The 20,186-nt window shown below is 38.9% G+C and overlaps 1 long non-coding RNA gene across 3 annotated transcripts in view; it reads right to left on the bottom strand.

The window, feature by feature from the left end:
- Positions 1 to 13,986: 13,986 nt before the first annotated feature.
- LOC125897750 (uncharacterized) overlaps positions 13,987 to 20,186 on the bottom strand; it is a 103,542-nt gene continuing 97,342 nt past the window's right edge. For 2 of the 3 annotated variants that reach the window (XR_007450509.1, XR_007450511.1), the window contains exons 3-4: positions 15,326 to 15,432; positions 13,987 to 15,206 (exon numbers count right to left, since the gene is read on the bottom strand). This is a non-coding gene — a long non-coding RNA (uncharacterized LOC125897750). The remainder of the gene's footprint in view (positions 15,207 to 15,325; positions 15,433 to 20,186) is intronic. The other variant, XR_007450510.1, reaches the window with a different exon arrangement.

Here is a 20,186-nt window from a genome sequence, read left to right as displayed (position 1 = left end):
TTTGGGTCAGGCGAGGAGTAAGAAACACCAAAGTTTTTTGTAGATTACCTAAATCCTGTTTGGCAACATTTGAGATGAGTCTGGCCTGTGCAGAATCAATCAGGGATCACTGCACAATGCATGCCAGTTGGATCTGTTTCTGACTTGATCCCAACTTGTTCTGATGTTATGCTCACATGGGCAGTGATCGCCTCAAGAGATTAAGGCAGCCACAGTTTTGAGAGCCATGCACTTCAGCATCTGTAAACCCACTGCAAAACTCAGGGCAATATGGGAAACACCTAGCTGTCACCTGGCTTTTACTTCTGACCACAAACGTAACAAGTTTTTTTTTTTTTTAATTTTATTTATTTATTTTTTTTTTATTACTGCCTTGCAGTTGAATGCCTCTGCAAACCACTGAAGTTGTACTTGCAGTTTATATCCATGTCTGTGAAAACATGGATATTTCAAATGCATATTCCCCCCTGAAGCAAAGATCTATATGATCACCATAATTTAAGATTAGTGTCCCCAAATCAATATCCAACCCAATGTCTGTCCCTCTGTTCCCGAGTAATGTTGGCTAATGGTCATAATTAGCGTATGAATTCTTGAGTTATGGCCAAAACCATGTTTTATTGGGACATAATGACCTTGACCTCTGACTCCCAAATTCTAATCAGATCATACTTTGGTCCAAGGGGACATTTGTGCCAAACTTGAGGAAAACCCCCCAGGCCTTTCTCAAGATGTTGCATTTAGATAATGAAATGGATGCAAGGTCACAGTGACTTTGAACTTTAATTATCAAAATCTTCTGAGTTCATTGTTTAGCACAGGTAAACATTTTGACAAATTTGAAGAAATTTCCTCAAGGTGTTCTTGAGATAACACTTTTACCAGCATGACATGGATGCAAGGTCACAGTGACTTTGACCTTTGACCACCAAAAACTAATCAGTTCCTTGTTGAGTCCAAGTGAACATTTGTGGCAACTTTGAAGAAATTCCCTCAAATTGTTCTTGAGATAATGCATTAAAGAGAATGAAAGGGTTGCAAGGTCACAGTGACCTTTGACCATCAAAATCTAATCATTCATTAAGTCCAAGTGAACTTTTTTTTTGCCAAATTAGGAAAATTCCCCCAAGCTGTTCTTGAGATATTGCATTCACAAAAATTTGACAGACGGGTTCACAGTTACCTTGACCTTTGACCACCAAAATCTAATCAATTCATTGAGTCCAAGTGGACATTAATGCTACACTTCAAAAAATTCTTTCAAGGTGTTTTTGAAATATCGTGTTCACAAGAATGGGAAAAATGGACAGACAGATGGACAGATGGATGGACAACCTGAAAACATAATTCCTCTAGCCACAGCTGTTGCTGGCACAGAAACATAAAAAAAATCCAAAAATCCAATTTTTCTGTGTAATTGTAATATTTAATGTTAGACTGTAGACTATAGGTCTCGTGTTGGGCATATAGCACTTTTTTAAACAAGCAATTACAAAGTGCTTTACAAGGCAGACATAAAAAAAAAACAAAAACAAAGGAAAGAATAATTTACTGGCTACACACACATTTCCATAAAATTCCAAGCACATATATATGCACATATACATATACACACGTACACATATTTGATATACACATATTACATGTACAGACACACATGTAGAAGGCACAAGCACCAACCTCAAGCTAATCCTCTCCTTTTGTTTTCCTCCAGGTTACATGGCTTATTACAAATATTGAACGGCACATTATAGAGCACAGCAAGGGAATGAGTGTTAATGACTGAAGTGTATTTGTCAATCAAGCCTAACACTGGTATGCACATGGCTTTACATATCCTCCCCATGGGAGTATCATACCAGGGCATGCATTCTGTGTATTTGCACAGTGTAAGGCTGTGTGCTCTCACTGGTGGGGATATGTCTGTCACTGCCTCTCGAGGCTATACCCAGTAGGAGGCCATCTGTTTATTTTGTCCTAACATTACCTCTGCTTACAATACCTTAGAGGCCTATATTTTTTGAAAAGGTATAAAATGACTTTTGGATACAGTATTTGCCTTTTTGCTTGTTCTTTTAACAGAGAAGTTATTCAACTTTTCCTCTTGCTCTTTTTAAATGTGAAAAGTATAGCCTATTAATTTCAGATACAATTATTTATGCTCTACATATTTACCATACAGTGTGTGGAGGGGTCTGTCTGTTCTGTGGAATGGTGGTCACGCAGAATCACAAAACACATTTCTTATGATTCCTTCCTTGTATTTCTCGCTTTCTGTAGCCCACGTCATGCTGTGATTGTTTGCATTGTCATGGTCATCCCACTCATCCTACTGTTGTCACATCAACAGCCCCACACTTGCAGAATCCCAGCGTAATTGTAACAAAATCATAATCTGACATAAAATGTACCACATATTTAATAAAACAAAATCTAATTATGTTTTATCAAAAGGCTGGCTTTTAATGTATAGATGTCTATGAGTGTATTGTCAAGTGCAGCATATATGAAAAATTCTTAGTTGGCTGCACTGGAAACTCAGATTATGATAAACCAACACATTTTCTGTGCTTGAATTACCTCCTGAGCCTTTAATTACTTTTAAGGGTAAGTGACGGCATCAAACACAGCATTTCTATTCTTCTTCTTCTTATTATTATCAGTGTTGTTGCACCTTGTTACAAATGTGAATCATTATTTTCAGCGGATACCGGTCAAACTCAGGCTTGTAAATAGTACAAGTTTGGTTCTTCTAAAAGGAAACACATTCCTGCAGTCCCACAGATAGTCATTATGTAACACGAGTGGTTATCTTGAATTTGAAATGGATGATGTCCCTACTCTTAAAAGACCTCTATTAGCCTGCCAAAAAGTGCAAAGATTGCCAAAGATGATGGAAAATTAATATCAAGTGCAATATATCATTCTTGTCTGACTAGTGATATGGCAATCCCGGGTGGAAAATTAATTTGATTTCCACTACAGCCTGACATTGTAAAATGAGCAGCAGGAGCACTTTTCTGTATTTTCTGCCAGTACTGATCATCACAGTGTCAAGAGTCCCAGATTTGGAATATATTTTCATATTTCTGTGTTGTCTCCCGTTTGTTTTATTCCACATTGTGTTATCTCATTTTCAGTTTGGGCTCTTGATAGTACTGCAGGTTAAGGTGATGGTAGTACAATGTTTATGAGTTCAAAACACATTATATTCTAGCTTTTCTCTAAGATGTCCAGATGCCAGAATAACAGGGACATTTATTTGGTACAAATGATATCATGCAGGCTGTACAAGAACTGCAAAAGACCAAAGACTTTTTACAACAAATGCACTTGGCAAAGGTTGTTACGTAAGGGATGATCTACAGCAGGTGGTTCATTATTTCAAAATGAACCCCGACAGAGAGATGCAGGACTCAGCACCTCCAACTTATTACCTGCTTATCCTGCTTCCTTCAAAATATTGATTTAAAAATGATTTTACTGCTTCTGCTAAGCTGTAATTCATAGCAGGAGTCTGTTATTCAGAAATAACAAACCAATCATAATCAAGTGCTCAACAAAGCTCAGCATTCGGTGATAACAGTGACATAGTAATCCTTTAACCATAAACTATGTTTGAGCAAAATATTAAAACCTGAACCTCACATCCTACAGAGCAGCCTCACCATGACAACTCAAAATGTAACGGTATGGCAAGGTTGTTTATAAGATGGCCACCTCAGTGTGTGTATGTGTGTATTGTACATTTGTATCTGAGGCAGAGAATGTGAGGAGGACTGCTTAATTTAATGATGCCAACAAGCTGTTATACATTACACAATCTGCCTGCAGCTACAGCTATAACAGTGAAAATATGTGAAGGCAGAGAATACAGTCAGTGCCAACTCTCAATTAATTTGGAAGAACTCACCTGTTGCACCGCTCCAACAAATGCCAACAGTGGAGCTGTGAATTCAATGTTATTTACCAGCACTGAAAATGACTTTTTTTCTCACTAATTTGCATGGTGAAAACTCAAATGGATGGGTTTCTTGCTTGACACATTACAGAGGTCAACAAAATAGTCAATTTCTGAACTCTTTATTAGCTAATTAATGACCTGTCAATCACACAGGAAAGGAAACACCTGGACTAGAGTGACAACCCATATTTAGAGAATTAAGCAACAGGCAACTGTTCAAAATCAAAAGTTTTTAACAGGAAATAAAAATTATTGAACAAAACATTGTTTTTGAGATATTATCAAATTCATTTAGAATACACTATTTATAAGGAATTCTATCAATAGTATTGGTGAAAAGGTATTGCCAAAGTGACATTTCTTCCATAACTTTTCACTGAACACCTTATAGTCACAATTCATGCCAGTGAACCTTTCTGTTCCAGTGACTCACCTCCTCATCCAGTTTATTCAGCTCAAGGACCTCCATCATTTTAACCTGGTTATCTGGGGCCTCATTACAGAAACAACCTAAGTCTGAAAATCTATCTTGTCACAGTTAAGGATGACATTCAGGCTCTTGGGTTACAGAAACAGGTTTTCTAACATTTAGGACAAAATCCTATCTTATCCTAGGATAGAAATTTAGCTATTACAGAACCACACTTAGGATTTAAGTTAGGAATTCTGAGTAAGGATGACATAGACCCTGTCCTGAATTCAAAACAACTACCAAAAACGGCAGCAGCACTGCTGTTAGGTCTGCATGGCAATGACAAAAAATAATGATTAATAATAAATAATTCAAATAATTAAACATTCATCTTGAATTTGAACAACGTGTTAGGAATCTGTCTTACAGGCTCTTCCACCGGGTGCATGATTAAATCTATAACTTCCCTGAGGAGTTGGGTCATTTTTCTGTGTGCAGGCTTAAACCAATTTGAGTTTATGCAACACGGCATTTATCATTATGACACTTGTGGCAAGTTAGAAAGTAGCCTACATGAGCAACTTGTGCCAATGCTGTCACGGCGTATCTATGTTTCCTGGGTTCTATGTTCCCCGCTCAACCAAGCGGGAAACATAGAACCCTTTTTGGTTGAGCGGGGAACAGAGAACCTTTTTGGGTGGTAAGCGGGGAACATAGAACCTGGGAAACATAGGGATGACCCCAATCCAACTTCTGTTGCATTGGTAATAATCAGTGTGACAAAGTGATTAGCATTTGATTGTTTTTACTAACTAATGGAGCTTAGCCATGAGGGTCTGACAGGCAGTGAGCCGAGGGCCTGCAACATTAAGGAGATGACATTTTGATAGAGGTTGGAGGTGGGAAAAGCGTGTTATGAATGTAGGAACATAGCAACCTATCTTTTACATGGTCTCCAGTCTGATCTTGAGCACACAGATGATATTTACTGGTTTGTTTACATGAGGTAACAGAGGAGCATATTTAATGGAATCAGTGTGGAGAGAGCTCCAATGTTATGTGATGTCTGATGCTTTTTTGCCAGGACATGATGTCGTTATGTTCAGGAACGGCAGTTCATCAAGTTGCGACACCTGGTAAAATTCAAAATACCGGTACATTTCAGCTCTTAATATCAAACTGGTTTACAGATTTTTGCACCAGCCTATCCGTACTTCCCCTTGCAAAGAATGACTCCATGCCTAACCACATGTGACTGATGTATGACACTGTAATTAATTTCTTGATTAAAACAAAACAAAATCAATTCAAAGTTCTCCATGTTTCCAAGTGGCTTAAGCTAATGATACCCGCCAGTTAATCAATGATCAATAATCATCTCCATGGACATAACTAACAATTTTTTGTGACCACACAAAATTATTTAAATCCCATTCTGGAGTAAAGCATGGCCACGACTTAATGATCCTGTTCCTAGGCATTGTTGTTTTTTTTGTTTGTTTTTTTTTTCCACAAATTTCACAGGCGGGCTCCAGTCACTCCAGGAACCAGTTGCATATGCAGTTTCTATTAGTGGGGTGAGCAGCAAAAGGATATAGCTTATCCTTGTTTCAACAGTTTTGTGCATGCTAGAATGATAGTAGGTGGTCATGCCACCAATTAAGGCAAATCATGAGTCTGCATTTGATGTTAGTGTTTCATCGTGTCTCTACCACAGTTTGTCTACCAGTTCCGAGTCCATTTTAAATACATAAAACAATTAATCCACACTAATTCGGATCCTAATTATGATTTCAGTTAGATTTCCAGCTATGTAGCTTATAAATAGCATAATGAAATCATGGAAAGCAGTGTGCATGTGTGTGACACTGGTACAGAATGACAGAGAGAGGGATGACTAAAATAATTAAATTCCATTTTCAGCTAGCCTTAATATCTGGGCATATTACTGGTGAACAAGTGTGCTGCTTCCAGGCAAGCTGAAATGCATGATGAAAGAGACAATTAGTACTTACACAATAAGAGGGAAACCTATCAGCAAACCCAAAAGAGCAGAGACTGATTGGAGAATTTATTTTTGTCATTAGAGGCTGGCAAATTAAATCAGTGCTTTAGACTGGTCCTTCTGAGCACCTCGGAACCCAGCTCTCATTCAACAGACAACATCTAAAGGTCTAATCATGCCAGTCCCACAGCCTGCAGTCAGGGAGAGCCACTCCGTTCACATGGTTTTTAAACTGCATCTGTGACACTAGAATCCCCAGGGCGTGCTCTCCACAGATGCTGCTGCCAGACTAGCTCTCCCATCTACTTCCCCTACTTGGAAGGAAGAGATATGCAAAGAAAAAAGAACAGCCTTCTTTATATCCTTGACAGCTCATTACCACAGAAACAACCCTGGCCTGGCATCACTGGCCAGCCCCCCTCACTGGAGGAAACAGACAATAAAAAAGGGGGTGCTGAGGAGAAATGAGAGTGCAGTATTACATACACTAACTGGACCTTTAATTAAAAGATGCTTAGCTGCAGAATGTGGAGGTCTGCTATATTTTGAGCACCATCAGCTTCCACTAGTGCAGCATTAACACTCAAATACTGTAAAGGCCAAACCAGGTGCCACAGAGTGTCTGACATAATAGATAAACATGACAAGTTTGGCATGAGCAGCTTCACTTTGTAGGTCCTATCACGATTTGGCGCATTCACCATTTAAAATGTGTTTGTTCTTTGTTCAGGAATGGAAATAAACTAACAAGGGAACAGGGTAGACAGGTGGGAAAGTCTTAACTGGATTCAGTCCTTGCATAGTGAAAGAGCTTTTTTTGTTGTTTTTTTTTAATAACACAAGCAGAGAACTTTAACCTTGACTGTATCTGGCCAAACAATGAAAAATCTGTTTAATTATCCATGTTCAAGTCAAGCCAATAAGTACTGTGAAATCTAAAATAACAACTGTAATCCCTTCAGTTTGTGGTAAACTGTCATGAATGTTTTAGGATGGAAAAGGGTCAGATTTTAAAACTCAAAAAAAAAGGCAATGTTCCTTACAATTTATATGTGTTCTCACTAACGTTGGGTTTATTGCTGATTTTGCCTGTCCTTTACAGTTTACGAGATTGAGCAGCTTTGATTTTATGCAAACCGGCTGAAGCTGTGGCCTACATTAGCAACCTGTGCTTGTGGTGATACAATACTTAATCCAACTTGTACTGCACTGGTAATAAGCAATATGACAATGTGATAAACATAATAGTAAGTTTGCTTATAAACAGACTAACAGAGCCACTAGCGCAACAGGCCATGTGCAATTTACTGCCGAGCCTAGCACCGGAAACAAAAAGGAGATCAAACCTCAGTAGAGGTTAGAGGATGGATGAGCAACCAAGCTGTGTTGTTTACAAGAAAGTTCATGTATTTTTTTTGGGTAATGAGACATGACCTGGCAGAGTTGGTCTGCACTAATATAGCAACATTTTGGATTTAAAGCTCAGTTGTTGTAACTGGCCATGAGCGACGGGGTGCACCGTTTTGAGTAGAGCTTTTGTCGGACAGCCTGTTTATATTTATTCCTGTCGCATGCTTTGAAAGAGCCCCTATGGACAAGGCAGGGTTGATTCATGAAGTTGAAATTAGGAATTATCCGTACATGCCTCCTTATCTAACCACAAAAACCAAAATAAGGTGGCAGCTGGCTGGAGGGACATTGCCAGCAGGCTGAAAGTTTCTGATAAATGACGTTAATAACAACCTACTTGCTGTTAGCCATATCGTACGTCACTCCCAGTAAGTTTCCCATTACAAAGTGTATGTTTCCTTTTAAAAAGTACAACCCCTGGAAGGTAGCATATACTCACCCAATTTTTTTGTGGTCACATTTCCAGTCAAGCACACAGCTGATTAGTACCTGGTATGTTTTTATGATGTAATAGAAGTGCATATTTAATGGATATCATGTGGACAGAGAGCTCTGGTGTTATGTGACACAGCATAGTCCAACACTTGTTTGCTTTTGGGACATTGTGATATTATGTTCAACTCAGGAGCAGCTGCTGAATCAAGTGCGACACCTAGTGGTAAAAATCAGTATATCAATCCAGTTCGGTGTTAAATTTAATTTCAAACCGGTTTAATTTTTTTTTTTTTTTTTTTTACACCAGACCAACACTGGTTCCCACAACATCTGACTCTGAAGACTGGACAGATGACAAGGATGAACCCACCAGGAAAACTACAGTATATAGCATATTGAGACTTGTGTGAGAAAGGGTGCATATTGTGGATCAGTGGGTGTGGCAGCAATCGCTTCACAGTGTGTGATAAGGACACTATTTTGGAAAAAGAGTGATGCAGAGTCCAGCTCTACAGCTCAGACTGTTTACCCAGATGCAGATCAAAGCTGATATAAAATAATAGTGTGTGTATAAAATAAGCCGAATAAAAAGTGCTATGCAAAAGGTCCACCCCAGTTTGTGTGTGTGTTTAGGTGAAGTCCAGGCATCATCTGCTCATCTGCATGTCTCAGTCACTGCTGTGTTTGGGGGCGCGGCCGGTGATTCCACGCTGAGTGCACATGCACAGAGCATGATCATCCACAGGAGACTGGGGGAGAAAACATGCACAGAGGCATGGTCTTTTTTACTGGACTGTTGAATTGTTTATGGTTGACTCCCTTTGCAGTTGACTGGAGTTCTATAGCTGCAGTCTGTCCTGGAAGTGTATTTGTACTTCCTCTTTGAATGACAGTGAGCTGTTCTTTAAGGTTTTAAGGTCTATTCAATAACTGTTACCTTATAGTTCTTTTCTAAATCATGTCCACCTATGACCTCCTTCATAGATGGTTTTAAGACTCATAGGTAGATATTTTGTCCACCTAAATTGATTCCTCTGACTTTGTGTCAGAGGAATCAATTTAGGAGACTGGAGACTGGAGATGGATTGGAGATGTTACTGGCCTTGGGTAATGTGGACTTGATGCGACATGCTTGAAGTTATTTTGAAGCAAACATTGGAAGATCTGCAAAGAATTTGTGTTTGTCGGTGGACTCTGCCAGAATCCATCTAGACTTCAGAAAACAGTCCTGTCTGCTAGTTTTGGAAGTAGGTCAGTTTTTTAAGACCAACACATGTGAAGAGTCTCCTCATAGCTTAGAGCAAGGAACCACGGGTGTTCCATTTGGTTTGTTCAGTAAATTTTAAATGATGCTTATTAAAAGAAATTCTCTGATTCTTCCTCCACCTTTAGTGGCAAAGGGACAGTGATGTGTTACTGCTGTACATTACAGCATGGGTGAAGTACTCTCAGCTGACATGGTGAGTTGATAAATTGATGGTGCATGAATTCACACTGGCCACATGGAGAAGTAGAGCAACATTTACTCATCTAATAGAGAAAAAAAGGAACAGAAAAAAAATTATGACTATGGTGGTCTGTTCAAATTCCTGCCTGCCTACCTGTATATTTGGCGTGACAATTAAAATTGATAAAGTATTGAAAATACAACCATTATGAAAAATTATACATATGTTCTAATTTAATTATAAATAACTCATAGGCCACTTTAATTACAAGTCACACAACTGTTTGAGGTTACTAATCTGTCAAAAGCATTTTCTATGCAAACCTCATGAAAATAACCAAGCAGCTTTTTTTTGTTGGTGGCTGCTAGAGGATTACAAGTTGACTTAGAGAAAAAACGGATCCATTTCATTTATATTATATTATATTATTATATTATATTATTATATATTTATGTACATGATGAGATTTTTTTCTGTGTAAATCAGTTTTATGCACATATTACATTATCAATGTTTTTTACTCCATCAGCTTTTGAGTTTTGTGTTTAATCTAAAATTGATCCAAATATTTTTTGCCAACCGGCCCCTTTTTGCTGCTGTTTATTTCTCACTGCCTAGCTAGCAAACCTTCGGTCCTCATCTTCAGGATCTATAGGCTGACCTAATGTTCCTGTGCTTACACCTCCAGTAGATAAGTTGAAACACCTTATGATAAACAAGCTAAATTATTCTGTTCAACTCATCTTGATTTATCAGAGCAGTGATTATAGTCTGACTTTTTTTTTTTTTTAGCTACGGTGTATATTGAATACAGAGCATAAGGGGGAAGCATAAGGGGTAGGAAAAGAAGGTCCCAGCAGAGGTGACCGCATACTTAACTCTAAAGCTGAGCAGACAACTGAGAGAATGCAGAATCCCTCCCCCTAAACCCTGACAGATGACACACCCCTCACAGTGCATCAGTCAGTGAGAGGGTTGTCTGAAAACTTGGATAGAAGATTTCCCCAACTCCCGCTAGGTAAACAGGAGACTAGACAGGAAAACAAGACCATAGCAGGACATCACACACTGCAGAAATGTGCAGTAGCACAGGATACACACCATAAGTAAAGAAATAGCACCACTTCTGCTTCCAGCAAAGGCTGAGGGACAGAGAGGCTTGATTGCAGCTCATTCCAGCTCCCATATAGTCAACCTACCTGCTCTGCTCCCATTTGGTTATTAATTGTAAGCAGTAGAAATTACAATGTGAGAGGAAAATTTAAAATAAAACGGAAAAAAAAAATCTTATACTAGATAGATAGATAGATAGATAGATAGATAGATAGATAGATAGGACAAATCATATGCAAGGAGTGCACTGTGTCTGTGCCACAAAGCAACACAACTGACATGTTATGCAGGACAATGACTGCATGAAGGCCAATAAGAATAATATCGCTAACGTTAGCTCACTGAATTCCCGTCCTTGTCCAGCATCAACTTAGACATCCATGAGAGCAACCATGCAGCACATCACAACACCATGACTGCTGTAAAAAAAATCATACAGCAGCGGAGTGTTATTTTGATGCAAATATTACTACATTAGCAGGAATTTAGCACAACATGGAAGTGACATCAGTGCTCTGCTTATTTCCATGTGAAAGTGCAATAAATATATTTTGTCCCTAAAAACAACAAATAATCATGATCTTAATATTGATCAAAATAATTCTGATGATTTTGGCCATAATCATTTGGCCGTAACTCCATGGTGAACTGCTAGTGAAAAAGGGAGTTGGTTTGGGTAAAATAACAACAGCTAGCTGGAACTCACCCTAGTCAGAGCACACGGGGGATGAAGGGCAACCAGTTGGGATGTAGAATGTTGTAGAAGTAGAGCAATCTGGATTTCATAGATAAGATGATAGCTGCAAGTTGATTCAAATGCTGGAAGAGGTAGAAAACATCCAGAACATTATTGAAGAGAGGGTTGAGGAGAGTGCCGAGGAAGCTCTTCACAGTCACAGTTTATTATGATAGTCATGTTCAGTCAAACTCCATGGCAGCAACAGCTGACAGGGCAGAAACGCAGCTAGGGCAACAGTGCAGGTCAGGGAGTCGGATGACCTCAAAGAAGAGGTCCAGAGAGAGAGTTGCAAGAGAGCTGATGAACAAGGCCCTGCTGTTGCCAGTCAGGAAGATCCAATGCAATACTGGAAGGAGATCTAACAGAATCTAATACATTTTGTTCATGAACTGAGTCTTCAAGATGCATAATGTTAATTTATGCCATGCACATCTAGCACATCTATGTCACATCATAATTTAAGCAGCAAAATGAGGCCATGTGCATGTGTGTGATGTCTGTTGAATGTTTCATCTGCATTTTGAGACAGTTAGACCTGAATTTTGAACGTCTGTTATTAGCTCATTTCTGAGACAACATGCATTCAAAGAGCAGAGTGCTTATCTACCACAGATTAGATGCTGAGTTTCTACATCAACAGGCAACATTCCCAGTATGTTTAAGTGAGCAGAGTGTTGAGGCCTGATTTTAAACAGTATTTCATCATTTTTGTGTGTTTGTTGTCACCAACTCAACTACAGAGAGTCCTGCCGTTGGCTCGCACTGTCAGCAATGTGATGCACGCCTTCACCCTTCATATTCCAAAACTCCCACCCATATTTATGAGCCAAATGTCATGAACTTGTGTCTGAATTTCACTTCACGGGGCGTCAAAATCTCTAATGTTGGCAGGAAGCTTTAATTGCCAAAGGGTTACGTTCAGTAAATAGCAGCAGCAAACATCTGACCCTCTAATTTTAATTAGCTTCGGCTTAGAGCTGGGCTTTCCTCTATCTTGCATGTGTCATTAAGTGTTCTTTATAAAATGTCTTAAAGTGCCTTATTTGAAATATAGTACATTTTAATGTCATGTCCAGCTCAGTGAAGATCAAATTGACCTATAGTATTTAATAAAAACTCAAACAGCAAGTTGTTGGGTATTTGTCTGCTATGTTTCATGCTCACAGTGCCTTCCTAAAATTAGCTCTGATCTGCAAATTGACAAGATGGATGTAGTGAAGTGGATGTCTGATGTCTAATGGTTCAATTCCACATCTTTGATATTTTGTGCAGACTAGTTATCTATAAAAAAAAAAAAAAAAAAAAAAAAAAAATCAGGATGAACTACTATCTCCCAACTTTTACATAAACAGATGGCTTTTTCTATTCAAGTTCAGTCCATGTGGGCCTTTGCACAGCTCCTGTTGCTGTGAATTATTTAAGTTGCATACAGTATATGGCCATCTTGAGTAGCAATGAAATTCAACTTTATATTTCAGTCACCTGTAACATGTTAGCATCAGCTTATTTGCTACTGGGGGCCTCTGTGCAGACCCAAACAAGCTTCCAGCTCCTTAAGTTACCTTACCTATACAGAATGCAGTATCTAAATTTAAATTCATGTTTGCCTTTACACAAACGATCATTTAGCTATATTACTGTCCATTTTTACACTGCTTCGGATACCATATCATACATTCACTAGATTGAGATGACCAAAAATTTACTTTTTTTTTTAAATACTTAATTTAACTAGAGATACACAATATGGATGTTTTCCAGTGGATACTGATAGCCGATAACTAACTAGTTTTCATGGCAGATACCAATACAATAACCAAAATTTCACATTGTTGTATTTTAAAAGCGAGTTTATAACTTGTAGTGCATGCACACCTGAGGGTAAGAAAGGCTAAGATGAAGTGATAAAAAAGGGATAATTTAATATTCCATGGGTCAGATCTAACCAAATCTAACTGACACTACTGTTAGCACAACAAAAACAAAAAACAGTTCTGACTCTTCAAATGTTTTTATTTTTCATCAAAAAAGCTATGCCTTGGTGTTTTGCCTAAGGTTTCAAATTATATGCTTTTATATAATCTGTCAAATCAGACATGTGGACGTATTATATACAAGTAAATGAAGTGAGTGCATCACTCAATATTAACACTTTCCCCGCCAGAGTTTTATTTCTCAGTTGCCAGCCACCGGCAGCATTTTTGAGCATAATCACTAATCTTTCAATAATTTGCTTTTATGAATATGTAAACAGTATAAACTTGAAACTAAACACTAGACCTTCTGTTTTTAAACATAAAAAAACATTTTATTATTTTATTAACACTTGAATTTGTGCATTTTCATTTAAAAGAAAAAAAAAACAATTTCGGACAAAAAGTTGCATTTTTGTCAAAAAATGTCATTTCCAAGTTAAAAAAAAAAAAAAAAATCAATTTCACATGAACATTTTTTGCTTTTTTCCTCATTTCCTTATGTCAGTTTGAATTGTATAAATAAAAAAAAAAGAAAATAATATTCTGTTTGAGGTATAGTGGAGCGCATCATCATGTTCAGTGTTCTGTTGTCTCCCTCTTCTCTGTGGTCGTCTTCTCTTTGTGTCAGTGTCACCATCATGATGATCCTGTTTCATCCAACCAAACTCATTTGCGTCTCTGTCAAAATCGGATTCAGAATGTTGATCAAAACAGGAACTGTAAGAGTCTGTCAGTCTAACATCTCCATGGCTTGCGCAACCATAAACTTTTCCGTCGCTGCCAGCCTTTTTGTTTGGTTTACAAGCTGCTGTATCTTTCTAAACAACATTTTCTTCCAGTTTCCAGAGGATCCTCCTCTTAGTTTTTTTTTTTTTTTTTTGGACTCAGCAGTGTTGTTCTGTTCCTCAAGATCTGTGACAGCGCCCCCCATCTTATGCCAGTGAAAATACGGATTGACGGAATATCTCGTCAATGGCGGGGAAGCGTTCTGTCATAAATGGCGGGGATCTTGTTAAAATAAAGGCTTTGTGTTTTCCATACATTGATTAATTTGTGACAACCTGCCACAATTCAACAAATTTTCTTATTTTGTTTTCTACTTATAAAAAAAGGTAGGTCTGATTTTATTGTAGAGCTGCAAGCAGCCCAAACTGTTAGCATCAAATAACTAACATTACATTGTGGTTATTATCAGGTTTATTACACAGCCAATGTTACCTACTAGTTATTATCAGGTTTAACAACAGAGTCAAGCCGTTTGGGTGTCAGTGGTGTTCATGGGGACTGTTTAACAGCTCTGTGCTGGCTGTTAGTTGCTGCTGCTGTGTTACTTCAAGCCAGACGACAGTTAGATTGGTAGACGCTGAACTCACCATTTTCCGGGAAGGCAGATTCCATGCCTTTGCTCTTCTTCTTGTCTGTGTTTATTGGCAGTGTAGATGTTGCATCAGTTAAGTCAAAGCAGTTTGGCTTTGTATTATCAGTTCTATTTATTGGCAAAAATGTTATCATTGGAACAATGAATAATAATGTAAATTTCCTATTATGTGCTCATAATCAGCCCGACATGTATCGTGCATCCCTAAATTTAACCAGTGTAATGTCACTGCATCTGGAATTATCACGTGTGACACCTGAGACAGCTGCATGTTGGTCAGCCATCAATTTATTTGCAGGGGGATCATAAAACTCCCCAGAGTCTAACTGTAAAAATAAGAAGACAGAGTGAAATTTGATCAGAAAAAAGACTCATCATTACACAAGGTACACACATTTATCCTTAACTTCATGAGGTAAATTACGGGGCAAAACTAAAAGCAGACCTTTGAATTGTGCCATTCAGCTGTTCCATATGGAGCTCAGCTTGGGAATGTCAGGCGGAACACAGGCTCTGTTCAATGGACTGCAGCTTACATCGGCCGTAGTTGACCTTTAAATTCAGCAAAGCAATAGTTACATAGTGTAAATGGACAATACCTTTTCTGCTCTGCCTTGTTATGAAAGTCTCGGCTCTGGTCTGTTAACAGGTTTTTAGGATGCAACACATTCTTAAAAGAAATCGAGTGCATAATTTCTCATCTCTTCTGTTGATTAGCTGTTTAGTGTTTGAGCCTCTGTTCGTTTGATGAAACACTCATCTTGTTAAGGTATTGGTTGCCACCTTTCTCTCCTAGTCATTTTACCAACCAGGTCCCTTTACATGTGTTAGAGAGGTTCTGTTACACAGAATAAAACTGATTGACAGTTGACAAAATGTCCCTTTGTTTCTTTTACCTGCAGTAGATAATATTCTGTTTTCTTTAATATCAGTTCTCATTCAAACACTACATTCAAAATTATGATGAAAATATTAAGGCAACACAATCACCTTTTGATCAGCGAACAGAGTAGAGGCTTTTGAGTGTATCAACAATTATCATAATAAAGAAGCTAAAATCAAACAACTGTTCTCTTTAGTGTGTCATAATTGGACCGTCTTCTGACATTTGCCAAAAAATACATAGTACATTTTTTTAGAATAAACTAGTGAACTGTTATTGAATGTGAAGTACTTGACCTCATTACTTTCAAGATACCAACTCATCCACTTGTGAATGTCAGCTCCCATACAAGGGAAAAGATAATGGCCTGCTATTGCACTGCACGCCTTCCCAGAAACAGCCGCCAAAACGACTGCAATGAAACTTTTTGTCTGCAGACCACTTTGACAGGACTTATTCTGATTGTGCACATGCACAGGTCTCCTCTTGGTATTATATTGGATATATTAGAATATTGGGGGCACATCCATGGCAGAGAATTACTGCTTTTCAAAGTACTGTCTATTTGACAAACCCTTGTCCTTTCCCCTGCACATGTAAACCCTTTTCTTTATTTCAAATCTCTCCTTGCTTGTTGACACGTAGGGATACAGGATAGTTTTGAGTCCAGCACCTCTCACATTATTCTGGGATCCATTTTGCCAGTGTGAACAGCCTGACTGCTCCTCAACCTGCCACCCTTTACCTCTTATCTCGCCTCTTATCTCCCATCTCACTATCTCTGTCTCTGTCTCCTCTGCCTGTCACAAAATCGCACACTAAAAGAAAAAACTCCACTCACTCAAAGACACTCACCCTCTATGACTCATTAACCATCTATCACTCTCTCTCACCATCACAGTTAGTGTTATGTCTGTAAATTGCAGTAGTTTCAAGTGTTGCACTCAGCAGATAGCAGGCCAGGGAGTTCATAACTGGTTTGAAAGTAGACCAACATTACTAAATTTCACAAAAGGGCACTGAATTTGATTACAAAATGTGTGCCACAAGCCAGGACAGCCCATCAATAGCTGGACTACAGCATGATTAATATTGCTATTTCAGTGGTTAGGGGCATGGCAACATTGTTTTAAGGCATCATTCAGGTTCTCCTCAGGGATCGCTGCTCCACCTGTTGAGTGTCCACTGGAAAAATGATTTTAGCTTGAAAAGTAAATGTGGGAAAAAAAACAGCTGCAAGCTAAAATACTTTTAATTTTTGTAGCAGCTGATAAGTTCGACTGCTATTAATTTTCCTTCTTTCCAGCCAAGAGTTGCTGTTGTTTCTAAACGTGGCTCACGATCCCTTTTGGAGCTGCATCCATCACAAACCATCACATTCCATAAACTGTGTAAAAGGAGTGGATGTAGCCTTTGTGACATCACCCATTGGACTCCCGTTTCGAAACCTCAACTTGATTGTCACCATCTTGGTTTTCTGAAGCCAGAAGTGACCATATATTGACAAAAGGGTGAGGAGAGAGAGAGAGTCAGAGGACACGATACAAGCCCACCTGTACTGGCAAGATAACTACACCTGGCAGTAGGGTACGCCATGCAAAGTCCCCACTAACAAAACGTTAAACCCTAAGTTATCAGCAAATGCTGGTGCTGGACAGCTAGCTTGATTAGCAAGGTGCATCCATAATTCACAGTAACTGTGAATTTGCAATGTGTAATTTCGGCTAGCGAAAAACAGGCTTAAAACAAATCTGATTCCTTCAAGTGTAGTACAACCGAACACTGAACAAGAAATTTTTAGGCAACCAAAATGTACCAATTAACTTTCATAAACTGAAAACACTAAAGGACAAAAACACAAACAACACCCAAAACAAGTTCACGGTTATTTACATGTACATGGTGCCACACATACGCATTGCTTAGTCTTTATCCTGATTTACAGGTAGCTGTGGTAGCCACTTGTCAATCACAAGGTAGCCACACCCTAAAGCATACCCTGCTTTATCATCTGTTTTTACTCACCAAGACATAAAGAGGATTTAAAGCTAGCAATTGAGACCATAAACTCATTAGGAAAATGTTTACTCAGGTAGTAAGTCAAGTGATAAGTAATGTCATTTTTTCATCAGCCCCTTTTACACAACCTGTTCAAGGTGGGACTGTTGCGACGTTATTCCACTTCACTGCTCTGTATAAAAAGTACAGACATGACATGGAGGGGGCAATGTTGCTACACCACTAACCCAGCACTGGAGGTATGCGCACAGCCAAATTCATATCAGCGTAAAAGGGACAGCTTGCATGGCAGGACATCACGCGCACACACACACACATCAGACGTGTGTGTTACATGTCGCCCCTTTATACTACCGGAACGCTGGGCTGGTATGCAAACTAATATCACACACTTGATTGGCTTCATGTAAAAAAGCAAAGCTGGTGTAATGGCAGATCTTTTTGGCGGCAGTATACTGGAATCTCTGTCTATAAAGGGCAAGCGACTTCTTGCAATTATGCTTCTTTTTGCAACTAGTGGAGTCGCCCCCTGCTGGCCATTAGAAAGAATACAGGTTCAATGCACTTCTACATTAACTTCACTGTTCAGCCCCGAAAGGCTATATCCACTTCTTGTACACAGTCCAGACGTTGCGCTAGACTTTTTTGTCGCCGGCCATTTTGACCGACAGGGTCATAAAAATCCAGTCATAACCTATTTTTACCAGTCATTTTAATTTTCGTTTTTAAATGATTATAAAGATATTCAAAGACATTTAGTTTTCATTTGTTAGTATTTAATAAATCCAACAAGCAAGATATAAAGTGTGCATTAATAAGGACATGAACGAAAAGATGAACAGACATCCACACACCCGTGCCATTAGGCTTCGCCCTGGACACACCGGACGGCAATAACGCGTCGCTAACGCGTCCGGTGTGTCCAGGGCATTATGTAGTTATGCCTGTAGGCTCGGTGACACAAAATTAAAATTGTAATGAAGTGATTAGGGTACTGAAAAATGTGTTCGGTTATGCACTGTTGTGTTATTTTAAATTATAAACACAGTATTTTCTCCTCACGTTCCTCACTCAGTGTGTGCTGTTATTTTATTTTGAAAATTGGCCGGATTTTCTCGTCTTTTCTGTGTCCGACTTCCTGTTTTGTACGATCCACTCGATCTAGCTTGACAGAAGCACTCACGGCTCCCGTGAAAAATAGACCAGACGCCGAACTGAAATGCTGCCTCTGCGGGCGCTCTGCTCTGCTCAGCGGCCTGTGTGGACAGTCAGATAGGTTAACATGGGCGCTGACTGAAAACTGCCTCCGCTGCTGGGCACCATGCTTCGGTTCCACGTCCGGTGTGTCCAGGGCGTTATGTCAAGAACGCTACATCAGAGGGACAGATGAATGAGTGCAATGTAAAAACGGCAGCCACTTCAACCACTGACTGTGCACTCCGCCGCCAAGTGGGCACGGGAGGTAATTGCAACCGGTCAAAATGACGGACGGCCTTCAGATTTTCTGGTCATTGTTGTAAAACAAACGGTCAATGACCGAGAATATCCAGTTAATGTGACCCCTGATACAGTCTATGGTTGATCCCAGCACATGGGCAGGTTTTATTAAGTTACTTAATGCTGAGATGACTAGCATTATCTTGCCTTCATATGCCTGCAGGACATTACAGAATAATGCCTCAAGCTCTGGGGTACAACACTAATAAGAGCAGAACAGGATAGACATAAATTAGAACGTGTGACTTAGTCCGTTTTTCCTAGTATAGATTTTATTTTGGCAGCCAACCCAAAGAGATGTACTACCAATCATTTTTTCATTTGTTTGTGTGTTTTACATATTTTTTCCTGCCTGGAAATGCAATTGAAAGTGCAAATTCATGGAGTCAGAATGGGGAATTTATGCAAATGATAATGCTCAGAGTTGTTTGCAATAAAACCAACTTGTCCACCATATTTGAATTGTGGCAACATGTTTACTGGATATGTGTAACTTGATCTTATGGAAGTAAAACAACAATCTCTGTGCTGGTCAGTCTTTGGACAGGTCTTACTTTACCTGACATCTTTTCATATTGTCGGAACCAGACAGCCATTTTCATAAACATATGCAGCAATTACAAAATCCATTAATATCCATCATGTTCTGTCATAAATCATATAGCTGGGCAGCCAGTCTGACTGTAATTATTGCTGAGCAAGAAGCAGAAGTCTGTGATTAGGTTTAGTCATTATTTCCCTCCATGTGATTAATCTCAGCTTTGAAATAATAAATGGGGAAAATGAACCAGTTTTATGTCAATGCGTTTGTAATTGTGAATTTGAGCGTGACATATTATGAAGCCAAGTTTTGACAGGAATCTGTTTCTGTCAGTCTCTTCTCTCCCACTCCTCTATGTCTGTGACA

Source organism: Epinephelus fuscoguttatus, linkage group LG12, assembly GCF_011397635.1.
Source record: "Epinephelus fuscoguttatus linkage group LG12, E.fuscoguttatus.final_Chr_v1".
Lineage (NCBI taxonomy): Eukaryota > Metazoa > Chordata > Actinopteri > Perciformes > Serranidae > Epinephelus > Epinephelus fuscoguttatus.
This window is presented reverse-complemented; position numbering and strand designations above follow the sequence as displayed.